The sequence below is a fragment of the Lactuca saligna genome, chromosome 8, assembly GCF_052625555.1.
Source record: "Lactuca saligna cultivar CGN05327 chromosome 8, ASM5262555v1, whole genome shotgun sequence".
Classification (NCBI taxonomy): domain Eukaryota; kingdom Viridiplantae; phylum Streptophyta; class Magnoliopsida; order Asterales; family Asteraceae; genus Lactuca; species Lactuca saligna.
Genome location: NC_136424.1, coordinates 255,287,553 through 255,302,752, shown reverse-complemented (window position 1 = coordinate 255,302,752; position 15,200 = coordinate 255,287,553).

The window sequence follows — 15,200 nt, the reverse complement described above, 5'->3', positions numbered from 1 at the left end:
TTTGGACCTTTGATTATGAATGAAGAGAGAGGTTGGAAGAGTTTTATAAGAAAATGGCCAAAGGCTTCAAATGGAGTCTTAAAACACTTTATATAGTGTCTAAGTTTTGGACACGGTGGAATTCTACCCGATACCGGCGTTAGATGAGGCTTTTGGTCGTACCCGATTAGGTTGCCGTAACCCGATACGGTAAATTCTAGAAATATTCCGATCACTAAAGTGGGGTGTTAAAATGATTTCTAAATGTATTAAGACACCCATTAAGTCATTTTAAATACGTACCAGTTAATGACTTAATTAAACAGATGATCGGAAATCGAATTTGGAAACGACGATTAGTTGCGTAAATTGTACTACGAAAGAGTTACAAGAGATGATACGGAAATTTCGGGTTGTTACAGTTTGTCTATGATCTGCACTTTGTGAAAGAGATCGATTGAACATAATTCCAATGATTCTCATTTCACAATCCCTTCTTACTGCAAATGCAAGAATTCCAAACTCCTGCCATTTACCTAAATCTGTTAGATTCTAAACTTATATGCATTGATCATCTTGTAATGATTATGCACAAAGTCACAAAGACTTGACAAAAAACATTACAGAGCATTCCAAAGGTGATAAACTCCTTGGAAACATCTATCTTGCATTAAGTTTCCTAATCTTACACAAATTTATTGAACAACTTCCACCTTCCCATATTCCCATTTTGACTATCACTTTTGAACAAGAGTTGCCTCTTTTCAGAATATGTAAATATGGTCCTTCCAATAATTAAATTATACTTCCAAGTGTCCCTGAGCAACCAATATTTGGTAAGCCTTAGATTTTCCTCGACAATTGCTTAATCATTTTAGTCATATCCAATTCTAGTCCTTTTCCCTTCTTAATTCCCCATGCATTTGGAAATTTTTTAGAAAGGATGTATATTATAGCACATGCAATCGATCCTGTACCCAAAGAAAATCGGACATGATTCATGATGTCTCACATAAAGACTTGATTCTAGACCATTCTTTTTCTACAATATTTTTATTTGCCATGTTCTCAAATTTTGACTATGAAGTGGGATGTCGTAATCATAATCGAATTTTAAGAACGCAATATATAGAATTTTCTTCAGTTGAACCAAACCAACATAAAATTCATATATATATATATATATATATATATATATATATATATATATATATATATTGAAATCTCAATCTAAGCCTTTTAGAATTGAAATGAAGTATAATTTCCTAGCCCTTAATTATAGCAAAACAACTTTTCAACCCATGCAACTCCACGAATTGAGAATTTGATGCATCATTTAACAAAGTTTCATGAGTTTACGGCCAAGGGTATGCTCCTAGGCCGTAAACTCCTATATGTGGCATTTTTGATGTGTTACAAACCCTTAAACTATTTTTAGATGAATCTAGAATTTACCACAAGGCCATTGGTTGAGTTTCAAGGCATTTGGACATGTTTAAAGGCACTAAATCCCCCTTTTAGAGGAGTTTACGGCCCAAGAAGGAGCCTTGGCCGTAAACTCTCTTTTGTCTCATATAATTCATGTTTTAGATGTTTCAAGTCCCGATTAGCAAGCCTTAAGGTCATATCTAAGTCCCAACTATGATTTGGAAGGGAAATTTTGACTCAAAAATCCCATTTTGAGGAGTTTACGGCCCAAGCTTGATCATTGGCCGTAAACTCATGTTCTTGGTCCCAAAACTAAGTTTGAACATCAATTTGAAGGCTAAAGAGGTTGGATAACAAGTTAGGGGTGTTACCTCTTTGATTGGAAGCCTTAAATCATTGTTTTGGACCTTTGATTATGAATGAAGAGAGAGGTTGGAAGAGTTTTATAAGAAAATGGCCAAAGGCTTCAAATGGAGTCTTAAAACACTTTATATAGTGTCTAAGTTTTGGACACGGTGGAATTCTACCCGATACCGGCGTTAGATGAGGCTTTTGGTCGTACCCGATTAGGTTGCCGTAACCCGATACGGTAAATTCTAGAAATATTCCGATCACTAAAGTGGGGTGTTAAAATGATTTCTAAATGTATTAAGACACCCATTAAGTCATTTTAAATACGTACCAGTTAATGACTTAATTAAACAGATGATCGGAAATCGAATTTGGAAACGACGATTAGTTGCGTAAATTGTACTACGAAAGAGTTACAAGAGATGATACGGAAATTTCGGGTTGTTACAGTTTGTCTATGATCTGCACTTTGTGAAAGAGATCGATTGAACATAATTCCAATGATTCTCATTTCACAATCCCTTCTTACTGCAAATGCAAGAATTCCAAACTCCTGCCATTTACCTAAATCTGTTAGATTCTAAACTTATATGCATTGATCATCTTGTAATGATTATGCACAAAGTCACAAAGACTTGACAAAAAACATTACAGAGCATTCCAAAGGTGATAAACTCCTTGGAAACATCTATCTTGCATTAAGTTTCCTAATCTTACACAAATTTATTGAACAACTTCCACCTTCCCATATTCCCATTTTGACTATCACTTTTGAACAAGAGTTGCCTCTTTTCAGAATATGTAAATATGGTCCTTCCAATAATTAAATTATACTTCCAAGTGTCCCTGAGCAACCAATATTTGGTAAGCCTTAGATTTTCCTCGACAATTGCTTAATCATTTTAGTCATATCCAATTCTAGTCCTTTTCCCTTCTTAATTCCCCATGCATTTGGAAATTTTTTAGAAAGGATGTATATTATAGCACATGCAATCGATCCTGTACCCAAAGAAAATCGGACATGATTCATGATGTCTCACATAAAGACTTGATTCTAGACCATTCTTTTTCTACAATATTTTTATTTGCCATGTTCTCAAATTTTGACTATGAAGTGGGATGTCGTAATCATAATCGAATTTTAAGAACGCAATATATAGAATTTTCTTCAGTTGAACCAAACCAACATAAAATTCATATATATATATATATATATATATATATATATATATATATATATATATATATATATATATATATATATTGAAATCTCAATCTAAGCCTTTTAGAATTGAAATGAAGTATAATTTCCTAGCCCTTAATTATAGCAAAACAACTTTTCAACCCATGCAACTCCACGAATTGAAACTTTTATTTTCTATAATTAACATTCCTAACTTGCGACCTTTATCATAATTATCATGCTCCCACTAACATGATGATTATTAGCATAACACTTATGCTCCCACTAGCTTTAACATGTACTCAAAAATCAACTGGACTTCTAGAAGTCAATACTTTGCTGACTTTCTTACCAAAGTTCAGATTTCTTAGACGAGATTGCCTTGATAAGACTTTATCAAAATCATACACCTTATCTTAGATAGCTCATAGGTGTGTCTAAACAGTTTTAGAACTATGAAAAGGGATGTCGTAATCATAGTCTCAGTTGCTTAGATCTTTGCTATCTGCTTCAAATCTACTTGGTGGAAGTGTTTCCTTACCATCATTTTCATGAATCGGAGAGATACCTTATGACCCTTAGATTTTGTGGTGTATGTGTTCTTATCCATCTGAATTTTCAAAACCATAGTCACAAGACAAGGATAATGACAAATCCAAACTCATAAGGACTAAACTCAATCTTATTTTCTTGCCACCTGGCAGCTTAAGGGCATGCCATTGGTTCCAAGTTGTTATGCAACCAATTGAGAACTCTAAGAACTCATATTCAAAGCCAACTTTAACTGGAATAGGAACAGAAATAGAAATATGTCAACACAATAGGTTATAAACCTCACGTCGTGTGCTAATGTTAAACTACTAGTTTTTATTCTTGATTAGATCTTGAAATTCTTCCAGGATTTTTTTTAAGACTCCCACTATCCTCTTGACACATAAGACTCACTTGCCAAATATTCAAGAGATATTTTAGATTATTTATCGAGACAAACACTTCACACAATTGGTCTTAGTTGGTCTTTTTTTTATCCGAAACATCACAATTTACCAATTTCAAATGTACAAGAGTAGGATACTTCTACTCTTACATTTGAATAGTGTTAAGAAACCTTCCTTTAATATATGTCACTCAAGTTACAATCTTGTAGTATGACTCTAAGAATTGTTTTTTGAACGAAACATGACACATCTTCTTGATTTAATCATTTCAACAATTCAATATTCCTCTTCTTAGTCATAAGAATACACTAAGATGACCCTAGAGGACTAATTATGACATGATTTCTAAATCATTAAGACGATCACAAAACATGATGCTAAAGTACTCTCCCGTCTTTTCAGATTTGAGAAACTTTTATCTTTCTGCCTAAGTTGATTCTTATCTTTCGTTTTTCCATACATCGAATATTTTCCAATGTTTCAGAATTATACTTTAAACTTGTAAGTATAACCATATTTACTAAGCTTTAGTAAATCATGACGAATAATCTTATCGATCTTTTGTGGTGGACCTGACCAGTGCACTAGAATGTGTACTGGATCCCTTAGTCCTTCACTTGACTCCATATAAATGTGAACAAGGAACCAGTCTTAACTTTCCAAAGCTGAAAGTTCTCATTCATCATACTGTACAACTTGTATGATTCCAAGTTTCTATCTAACTGAAAACTTGGATGATGAGAATCTTTCCTTATTTGGTAAATTTAGACACTACCACAAATGAAAGAATCAAATTCACATTTCCATTATTGTTAGAAACATACAAACATCAAGTTTTCATAAATGCCATTGCAAAGAGATATAAAATAAAGTAACACAAACTTTTATTTATTTATAAAATATGGATTTTTTTCCTTACAATGCAACTTTAAATGAAAACTATGCTATTACATGTTTCCTAGCAATCTATCATAACTCCTAAGATTAGCTCAAGTATCCGACCTTCAATCAAGCGATAGAAATCCATATTCATGGTCAGATTCAACATACTCTTTCTTTAATTTTCCTTCACTTTTCCTTTGATTCTTAAAACATCAACATGTGACCTAGTCACATCAAGTAATAAGAATGTCAGCATAGAAACTTAATCGAGTTAGATAGTAGGCTTTACCTGAAGTAGAGTCAAACTTATTGACTTTACCAGCCTTATGATATTTTAGGTAAATTTGGCAGCTTTACAACCAATACCCTTTCCTTTTGGCAATAGAACCATATGGACCCTTTGGGAATGGTACATAGGACAATCTCAGACTTAGCCTTTCTCTTTACCATTTGGTCAACCGAGTTGACTATGGACAACCCTTTTCCAATGGGAAGAGAAAACTTTTACTGGGTATCCAATGCAACCATTTTCAATGTCCTTTGAAAGGTTTGGGAAGTTGATCTACTAATCAAATTTGCTTTACTAAAGCTCCAAATCATTGCTGATTCAGCAGTACCAAGCAAATAGATAAGATCATTAAGGGTCATGTCATAGTCTATTTCATAGTAGTCCCAAAGGTAACTCACTATGTGACTTAGAAAGTGATTAAACATCCAACTTTCTTAAGACATTGACACCTAACTCTCACGGCTTGTCAATATGTGTCTTCATCTCCAAGATGCGATTACACATAGACCTTGCTTGCCAATAGGGCTTGAGTGACCTTGAGCTTGTGGGTTAGGGAGAATAATTGGAGGAGGTGGAGGAGGTGAAGTTCCAAGAGATTTGGGAAGATCATAGATGTCTGAATTAAACATCTTTTGGGAGATATTCAAGATAGTTGATTTAAAGTCCTTAATATAACACCCAATATGAAATATTAAGGCTAGGACCCAACACAATATTTTATAGCTTGGAAGAGGGATGTCGTAATCCAAGCTATAGAATATTTGAAGGTAAGTGAATGACGATTCACCAATTTCCACCATGAAAAACGAAATAATTTATTAGGTTTTTATTTGAAACTCCTAGATCTTTTGATATTCATTGAACTGTTCAATGACATGTTTCAATCTTGAGTGTGCCCTTCAGGTTTTGTGACTGGGATGCTGAGGATCACAAAACAAGGTGTGAAGTAACCATGCAAATTACTTGGTACTCTTAAGTGTTTACCCCTCAATCTATGTGCCGGTTAACCACATACGCTCCATCGATACTATGATAAACATTAAGTTACCCTTTTGCTACCTTCTTAAATACGAGTTAGTGTGCCAGTTAACCACACACGCTCCACTAACCGACTTAAACAAAATGCAAAGTGTAATTTCATGGATTAGCACCTTATTCACATTTTCCTAAAGTAACATAGATTGGGAATTATAAAAAACATTTAGTTACTTTATATTTATCATTAATACTTTTAATGAAGGGAGAATTATAGTCCTTGTCCTACCTGTTCGGCTAACGACCCTCCACTAGTCAAGGAAGCGGTGGGTGAGAGTGGACACCCATTAAACTATCATTTTATAGGCAGTAACCTTATACCCCCTTATAGACCGGCTTCGTGAATGAGGCCTACTAATGGTAAGATGATTTTCTCTTATACATATATATATAAATATTATTAACTTATAATATTATAAAGTATAAGGGTTGAATTTTAACTTTTAAAATTCTAAGGGCTTAACTTGGAATTAAAGTATTCATGGGAAAACTTTACAAATTCCAAAACTTGAGCGAAAGTTTTTGAAACTAATCAAAACTTTTCATTTCATAACTTATGAGTTTAATGGTTCATTAAATGAAGACTCTTCATTTTTTTATGTAACCTCTTATTCTTGAATAAAACTTTTAAAGAAGTGACTCTTAAACATCCAGGACAAGTTATGGAATCATAATACTATTTAATGACCTTTTATGTAACTTGAGGACAAGTTACAAAATATGACCTTTTATGTAACTTGAGGACAAGTTACAAAAACACATTTTATGAGCTACCTCTAGATTAATTAGGATTGAAAACAACTAAAACACAATTTTTTTCCATTAATAAAAACTAACTCATAAATCAAGGAAACATAAAACTTTTGGTAATCCATAACTTATGCAGTTAAATGCTTGTTTTATGATGAAACTTTTCATTTTCCATAACTTAAGAATAAGTTATGGAATTCTTTTAAAACATTAACACCAAATTTTGTAACTCCATAAAAACTTTGAATCAAATTTTTTTTAAAACCTTTTCATATCCATAACTTATGGAGGTTTCAAAAATAAAACTCTTTAGATCAAACTTTTAAAACTAATAAATCATATAATTTTCACTTTTACTAAATTTGACCTAATTCAACTCATATAGCAAATGATTCAAATTTTACAAATAATTAGTTTTTCACAAAACAAGTAATTATCTTAAAATTTGACAAACGTCATTTTTTTTCCTTTTTTCAACTTTGAAAATAAAACATTTGCATCAATATAACCAAAAACAACCCATGGCTCTGATACCACTGTTGGGTTTTGAACATTCTAACACTCCTAAGTGTACATGCAACCCTAAATACCTTGGATCTATGTTTTCTTTATTCTACATGCAAATATGAATATTCCAAGGTATTACCCTAACTAGCATATAATCTTTTGATACTTGAATAATAAACTAGATAGAAATACATACCTTGTTGGTGTAGCTTGACTCCATGAAGCTCGAGAGCCTAGTGCCCCAAGTATGACACCTCAAATGGTTCATGCAACATCATCAACACTTGGAATAACCATGAGAAGAAGACATTTCATGCTTAAATCGCCTATCCCTCGTATATGTGTCACTAGTGCCAATTTCTTGAGCTAAAGGGGTCTTTATATAGTGTGGCTATTAGGGTTACACCATGTAACTCATGACTTTACCCATTCCTTATGCTCCATGGGTTTTAACCTCCATGGAGTATCCATGGGTCACCACATGGGTTAAACCCAACATAAGGAATCTTGGATTATAAGCCCACATATATAAGAATTAATGATTTACACAATCAATCCCCATATATTTAATTAGTCTCTTTTGATCACTAATTAAGTCCAAATTAATTCTTGATCAATACTAATTAAATAACATGATTTCATATTAATATATTAGAACTTATAATATATTAATATGTCACAAATGTCCTCTTCTCATAATTGGTCTATCCAAATGTTCCGATGCCATGCAACTCAAATGAACCATGCCGAGTCGGGTCAAGTACACACCAATTATAGTTATGGACTTAAAAACTAATCCAACAGTTTATAAATATCGAGATATGAATACGGGGATATTTCAATTTATTTTGATCATAATGGGAATGGGTTGGAGGAAAAATGGGATGACGACTTGAATCTGGTTGTTAGTGAAGATAATGAAAGTGGCCTTAAAGATGATGATGTATCTAGAAATGAAGGAAACACTGCCCCTAATGAAACTCATCCCAATATAGGTCTTAAATATGAAGTAAGTGACATTAACAAAATACCTTTGAACAAGACGAGTGGGGATGAGTTTCTTAGTAAGTTATGTCCTCCAGAAGGTGATACTGGTGACAATGAAGTTGAATAAGAAGATGTTGAGATCCATTCCATTTTCAACCATGATTTGCAATGGAAGAGGCAAGTACTTGTTCTTGTGATGAAATTTGAAAGTCCAAATTAGCTGAAAAATATGTTATGTAACTATTTTGTGGCAAATGGATACCAACTATGCTTCAAGAAGAATGATAGTAAAAGGTTGTTGGTGGTATGTTGCATAGGAGCTTATCCATTCAGGGTATGGGCTACATGGATGAGGCAGGAGGTGTCATTTCATATCAAGTCATTGAAGACTGAGCAGAACTGTGCTAGAAACTACAAACTAGGATCAATTGTCACATAGTCTTGGATAGGAGAGCATTATACTAAGGAAATTTTGCATAAACAAAAGTTAGCAATTAGACAATTGAGATTGGTGGTCATCAAGAAGTTTGGAATACAGTTTAGTTTAATTCAATGCAAAATAACAAAGGCACATGCCATGAATCTTATTGAAGGGATCCTTACTGAGCATTATGAAAAATTATGGTCTTATGGGGAGGAAATTAGAAGAAGCAATCAAAGTTCAACAGTCAAAATAGATGTCCAATGCATTCCTGATGGTTTGAATTACTTCAATAAGTTCTATGTATGTTTTTCTAATGTGAAATTTGGTTGGTTAGAAGGCTGTAGAAAGGTGTTAGGGATAGATGGATGTCTCCTTAAGGGTGTATGCAATGGGGAGTTATTGTGTGTTGTGGGTAGAGATGCTAACAACCACATATTTCCAATTTCATGGGCAATAGTGTGTGTTGTTCACCTTAATGTCTGACCAACACAAGGGTATTATGGAGGCAGTTAAGGATGTGTTTCCTTGTGTTGAGCATCGATAATGTGCAAGACACATTGTTGCAAATTTTAAGAAGAGGTTTGCATGGGCTATTTTTGAGAACCTTTTTTGGAAGGCGTGGAATGCAACAACACCACATCTTTCAATGTATTCATGAAGAAAAATTGAAAGATTAAGTCTGGAAGCCCATAACTAGTTGATGGAAAAGGAACCAAAGACCTATTCAAGAGCATTTTATGAGGTAGGGAGGGAATGTACTACATTGGAGAATGGTCTTTCTAAGAGATTTAATGCAGTAATTGTGGAGGCCAGAAGGAAACCAATAATCACTATGTTGTAGGAGTTGAGGTTATATATCATGGGGAGGATGTTTAACTTAAAACACAAGAAATGGACAAAGGATGTAAGTCCTACAATAACGCATTTACTGAATGGTTGAAAGATTAAAGCTAGGAACTGCAAGTGCTCCCAAGTAGACTAAACAAGTTTGAGACAAAAATTAAGGTCAAGCTTATGATATGGATGTGCCCATTCAATTGCTACAATCTTATTTCTGAATAGGGATAAGGACACCTATATGGATCCTATTTTCTATAGACCAAACTACAATAAAACATACTTGAATAATATCTTGCCTATGAATGGTAGTAACATGTGGCCAAAGACAACATTCACCCCGCCCTTACCTCCCTAAAGAAGAAGGATGCATGGAAGATTTGCAACAAAAAGGAAGAGAGATGTGATAGAGAAAATGGTGAAACATAAGTTATCAAAGAAGGGTAAACCCATTGTGCGCAGTTCTTGTCATATGCTTGGCCACAACAAGGTGACTTGCCCCACATCAAATAAGCCAGTTAAGCTCAGAGTGAAAAGAGCAAAGATAACCAAGACTACACACACACACACACACACACATATATATATATATATATATATATATATATTGAAATGATGTTGTCACTTGAGCAAAGCAAATTTGTAACTCTTAATTATTGACACGTTATCTTCTACAAGAATCTGTAGGTGAAGGGTTAGTGAATGGTGGTGCAGTAGGTGTGCAAGGATCAGTTAATAGTGGTGTAGGAGGTGTGCATGGATCAGTGAATAGTGGTGTAGGAGGTGTGCATAGTGGTGAAGGTGGTGGAGGGCATGGATCAGTGAATGGTGGTGCAGGAGGTGTGCATGTCGGTGAAGGTGGTGGTGTGTATGGTGTTCGAATGAAAAAGTTATTTTGAAACTTTCCAAGTATACCCCTAATATTGTTTTAAGTATTTTGAATGGAATGGTAATATGGTAATTTTCTTATTTAAAACTTTCTAAGTATACCCCTAGCACTGTTTTAAGTATTTTGAATGGAAGGGTAATACGGTAATTTTATTATTTAAAACTTTCCAAGTATACCCCTAGTACTGTTTTAAGTATTTTAAATGGAAGGGTAATATGATAGTTTTCTTATTTATAGGTTAAAGCAAGGGGCGTGGGGTTGTTGTTAGAACAAGAAAGCCTTCTGAGAGAATTTTGAAAACCAAACTTGCAAAAGCAGTGTATGGGAAAAATGGTGAAGGCAACTCAACAAAAAATGCAGTTGATATAGATTAGGATTTGTCTCTTTAGACATGTGTCGTGTTTTGAAACTTTATGTTATGTACTAGTTTATGTTGTTGCTACATGGGGAACATTTGTGTCTTTTGAACCTTTTGTTAACTTCACATGGATGCAACATTTGTGTCTTTTGAACCCTATGTAATTTGTCTTTATGACTTATTGTTCTAATATTACATGTGATGGTACTATTATATTAGTATTCAATTCTTATGTTGGTACACAAATGTACACTCCTCCCAAAACTCAATCACTTTCAATCCAGATGTGGATCCCATGTGATGTTCCCTTTTATATGTTTGGTCCTCATTTGAATACAATACCCAATGCCTTTTACCTGTATTAGTCTACAAATGTACACTCCTCCCAAAACTCAATCACTTTCACTTGTCTGTTGTAGCCATGTGATATGCATTATATTCAATTGTTTTGGTCCACAATAACCAATGCCTTTTATCAGTATTCAATTTCACTTAACAAGACCATTCATTAAAACAAAAGTATAGTAACAGAAAGATGCTTGTTTCCATTAGATGCAAAAGTACATTGGGCATACAAAAGTAACTTAAGTTACAGGGCATTTACCGGACAAGGGCATTTACATCTATACAAATACTAACCTATATCCTACCCACCAAAAACCACAGAATATCTTCATATACCCAACCCATATCCCCAACCCTAAGTTTACAAAAAGGGAGAGCATCTATACCACCAAAAACCATAAACTACTCCAATCCATTAGCCCAAGCATCTCTATCCCACGACATTTGCTTTCTATATCATCAACACAACAACAAGAAGCACAAGAAACATCATATCAATCCTGAGCTTCATCCTAACAAAGTTCAACTCACCCCTCAACTGTTTGTTTTCTTCACCAGCCATGGTTAACTCACTAGCAACAATTTCTTTAGCAGCAATGGCTTCAACATTTAGGTTCTCCAGCAAAGCTACCCTTCTTTCTAGTCTTGCAGCATAACTGGTGTCTTTCATTATTTGCAATTAACACTTGAAGTATTTACACTTCTCAGCTACCATCTCCACCTACAAACAAACATACCAATGAAATATTCAATCACACACACCACAAGCTCATTCCACTATCGACTTAATCGAGAACAATAAACCCTAAGCTCAACATTATCTCCATTGTTTGATAAACCCTAATTCCTCAATGTCGACAGCATATTTAAATAATTTGACGTTTACCAAAGAGTCAACGCAATTGAAAAATCTATGAGCTGCATTCTTATCTGACATCGACATCCTTTCTACCCTTAACTTTGGATGACGGCAAGTGCACACGTCTTTGTCACGATTCCTAGTGGCGAGAACAATGTGGTTCTCAGAGGATGATCCGGATAAGTATGCCATCGAAGGAGAAGCTAATCGATTCTTAAGGGTTTGTGACCGAAAAACTAAATGTTAAAAAGTGGAAATGATCTTGACTATATTATCTTCATTTAGGGAACTCTTAATAGATTATTAATGCAGCTGATTCGTCACCTTCCAACTGTGTATCTACATGGACAAAATTGTCCACCTATGCAGTAAATTAATGGGTAACGAAAATTGTGTGTAAATTTTAGGGTAACATGTATAAAATACAGGTAATTTTCGAGTTTGGGGGTCCATAAAAGCCAAAAAAAGATAATTGGTATTTTAAAACCAAATGTAGAAGTTAATTGGGTCTCTATGAAAAAAATCCCTACTTCGATTTTCAAATGGAAGAGCTGGGAATGGTTGCAGGGCACACACCACATATTTTTCGCATTCTATGATTTACTCTAATTTGATGATGTTTTGCTAAATCTTGATTACCATGGTTTTATGGAAATGATATGTATTAACGATTTATTTATTTGATAAATGGAAATTTATGTCATTATTTTTGGGACGTTACAAGTTGGTATCAGAGCATTGGTTTGAGGGATTCGGGTATACTCTTGGGTGTATATGAACTCAAACTTATGATTTGGTAATGTTTTTCAAAAATAAATATATTTTTAGAAAGATATTTTTCTAAAAGAAGAAAGGGTGTGGTGCATCCAATCAACCGACCTACCACCATCACCATCACCCACCATCACCAACCATCGCCCACCATTACTACCTACCAACATCATCACCACCTACCACCATCACCACCCATTACCCACCAAAACCATGACTCACCACCACCCACCCACCACCACCTACCATGACCACTGCCCATCACCACCAGCTACCTCCACCACCCATCACCACTACCCCACCCACCACAATCACCACCACCCGCCTCGACCACTCATCACCATCACCACCACCCCACCTATCACCCAACAAAACCACCCCCACCAACCACCACCACCCATTACCACTATCCGTCACCACCATCCTAACCGCCACATACTATATAGATTATACGAGTCTATAGTTATTGGATGAAATTGCCTTGAACAATTAAATATAAATTTGAAAAGTGCAGTTTTGAAATTTCTAAAATCATAATTATATGTTTTAAAAAGCAAGTACATAATATAAAGTATTATAAACAAATTAATTTTAAAAGTTGATTATAACAATAGATAGATCTTCGACGAATATATGACGAAGAAATAGTTTGCAAAACAGAAGAGTAATATTAATTGTTGAACTATTAACATATACTACAAACTCAAAAAGAATTAGAGGCTTTGAACTACAGAAACATTAATGGTGAACACCTATTAATTTGTTATCTAAAAGTTTATTAAATTTGAAAGTTCGTTTCGATTTGGATATGAGTCGCATAACTCAAAAGTGAAATCAAAAGATCGAGAATTAGAAGTTACTTGGATTGTAGAATCGTCACCGATTAAAAGGGATGGAAGAGGATGATTATAATCCAATGATTGAACACAACGGATTTCCTACACAAATTCATCCAGCGAAGATGTAAAGTGATGGATGTTCGCCACTAGAGAGAAATAATGATATTAAATCATGCACCAAATCTGATTGATCTTCAATCCTCCAGATCTGGATTCAAATACGATTTAAAATTTGCTAGAGATTACAAGAAATGTTTAGAGGTATCAGTCACTTTTACTTTGATAACTTTACCTTAGACATGTTGGTTTGACGACTACGAAAAGCCTCCTTGTGTGCTTGACCTACTGTCAATAATTTTCAGCGACAAACAATGAAAATAATGCTTGACCCGTCCACTTACGACAGAAACTGATATGTTGATGGTGAAGAATAACAACTTAGAGAGGGAGAGAAGATATATCACCAGAAGGCTAGAACACTTCGGTGATCGATGATTTAAGTTCTGGAGGAAGCGGTAGTTTCCTAGGTTTTTGGGAGAGACCTGAGTTAAAGAAGAAATACCATTAATATATATTTTAATAATTTTTTAGGATATGTATTTTGTATACCAGTTTTATCCCTTTAATATTTATTAAAATACCTATGACACCATATTAATTGCTTTTATTTACAAAATTGCCATTTTTGATCAACACCATTAAAAAAAATTAATCTAACACTCAACCTTTAGTTATCAGGTTCTCGGAAATTTTAAGTTCTTAAATGATCATTCCTCTCTCTCTCTCTCTCTCTCTCTCTCTCTATATATATATATATATATATATATATATATATATATATATATATATATATATATATATATATATATAAGTTTATAACCCGTGATAACCACAGTTATAAAATTAATTAAACTTTCGTATTAAAAAATCAAAATCATTAATATATTATTTTAAATAAATTATTACTTAAGAATTTTTTTTTAGTTATATAAAATTATAATCGTTGATTTAAATAAATACGTGGAGTTATATCATTTAATAATTTATATTAATTTTATTTTATTTTTTAATCTAATGTTATTAATTTAATATAATTAAAAGGAGAAATTTTAACATTTGAAATTTAAAATGAAGAATCAATTATTAATTTAATAAAATTAGAGTGACAAATTAAAATTTGAATTTTGAAATGAATAATTAATAGGTTGACAAGTGACATAATAAATGATATATAATATTGATGAATGGTTCTAATTGCATGACACTTGTCAATATGAGATTAAACCAATTCTTTTATTAGAATAACGATATATATATATATATATATATATATATATATATATATATATATATATATATATATATATATATATATATATATATTAGTTTATAACCCGTGAGAACCACAGTTATAAAATTAATTAAACTTTTATAGTAAAAACTTAAAATTATTAAATAAGTTAGTTTAAGTAAATTATTAATTTAAGAGATATTGTTTTAATTATATGAAATTATAATCGTTGATTCAAATAAATATGTAAAATTAATT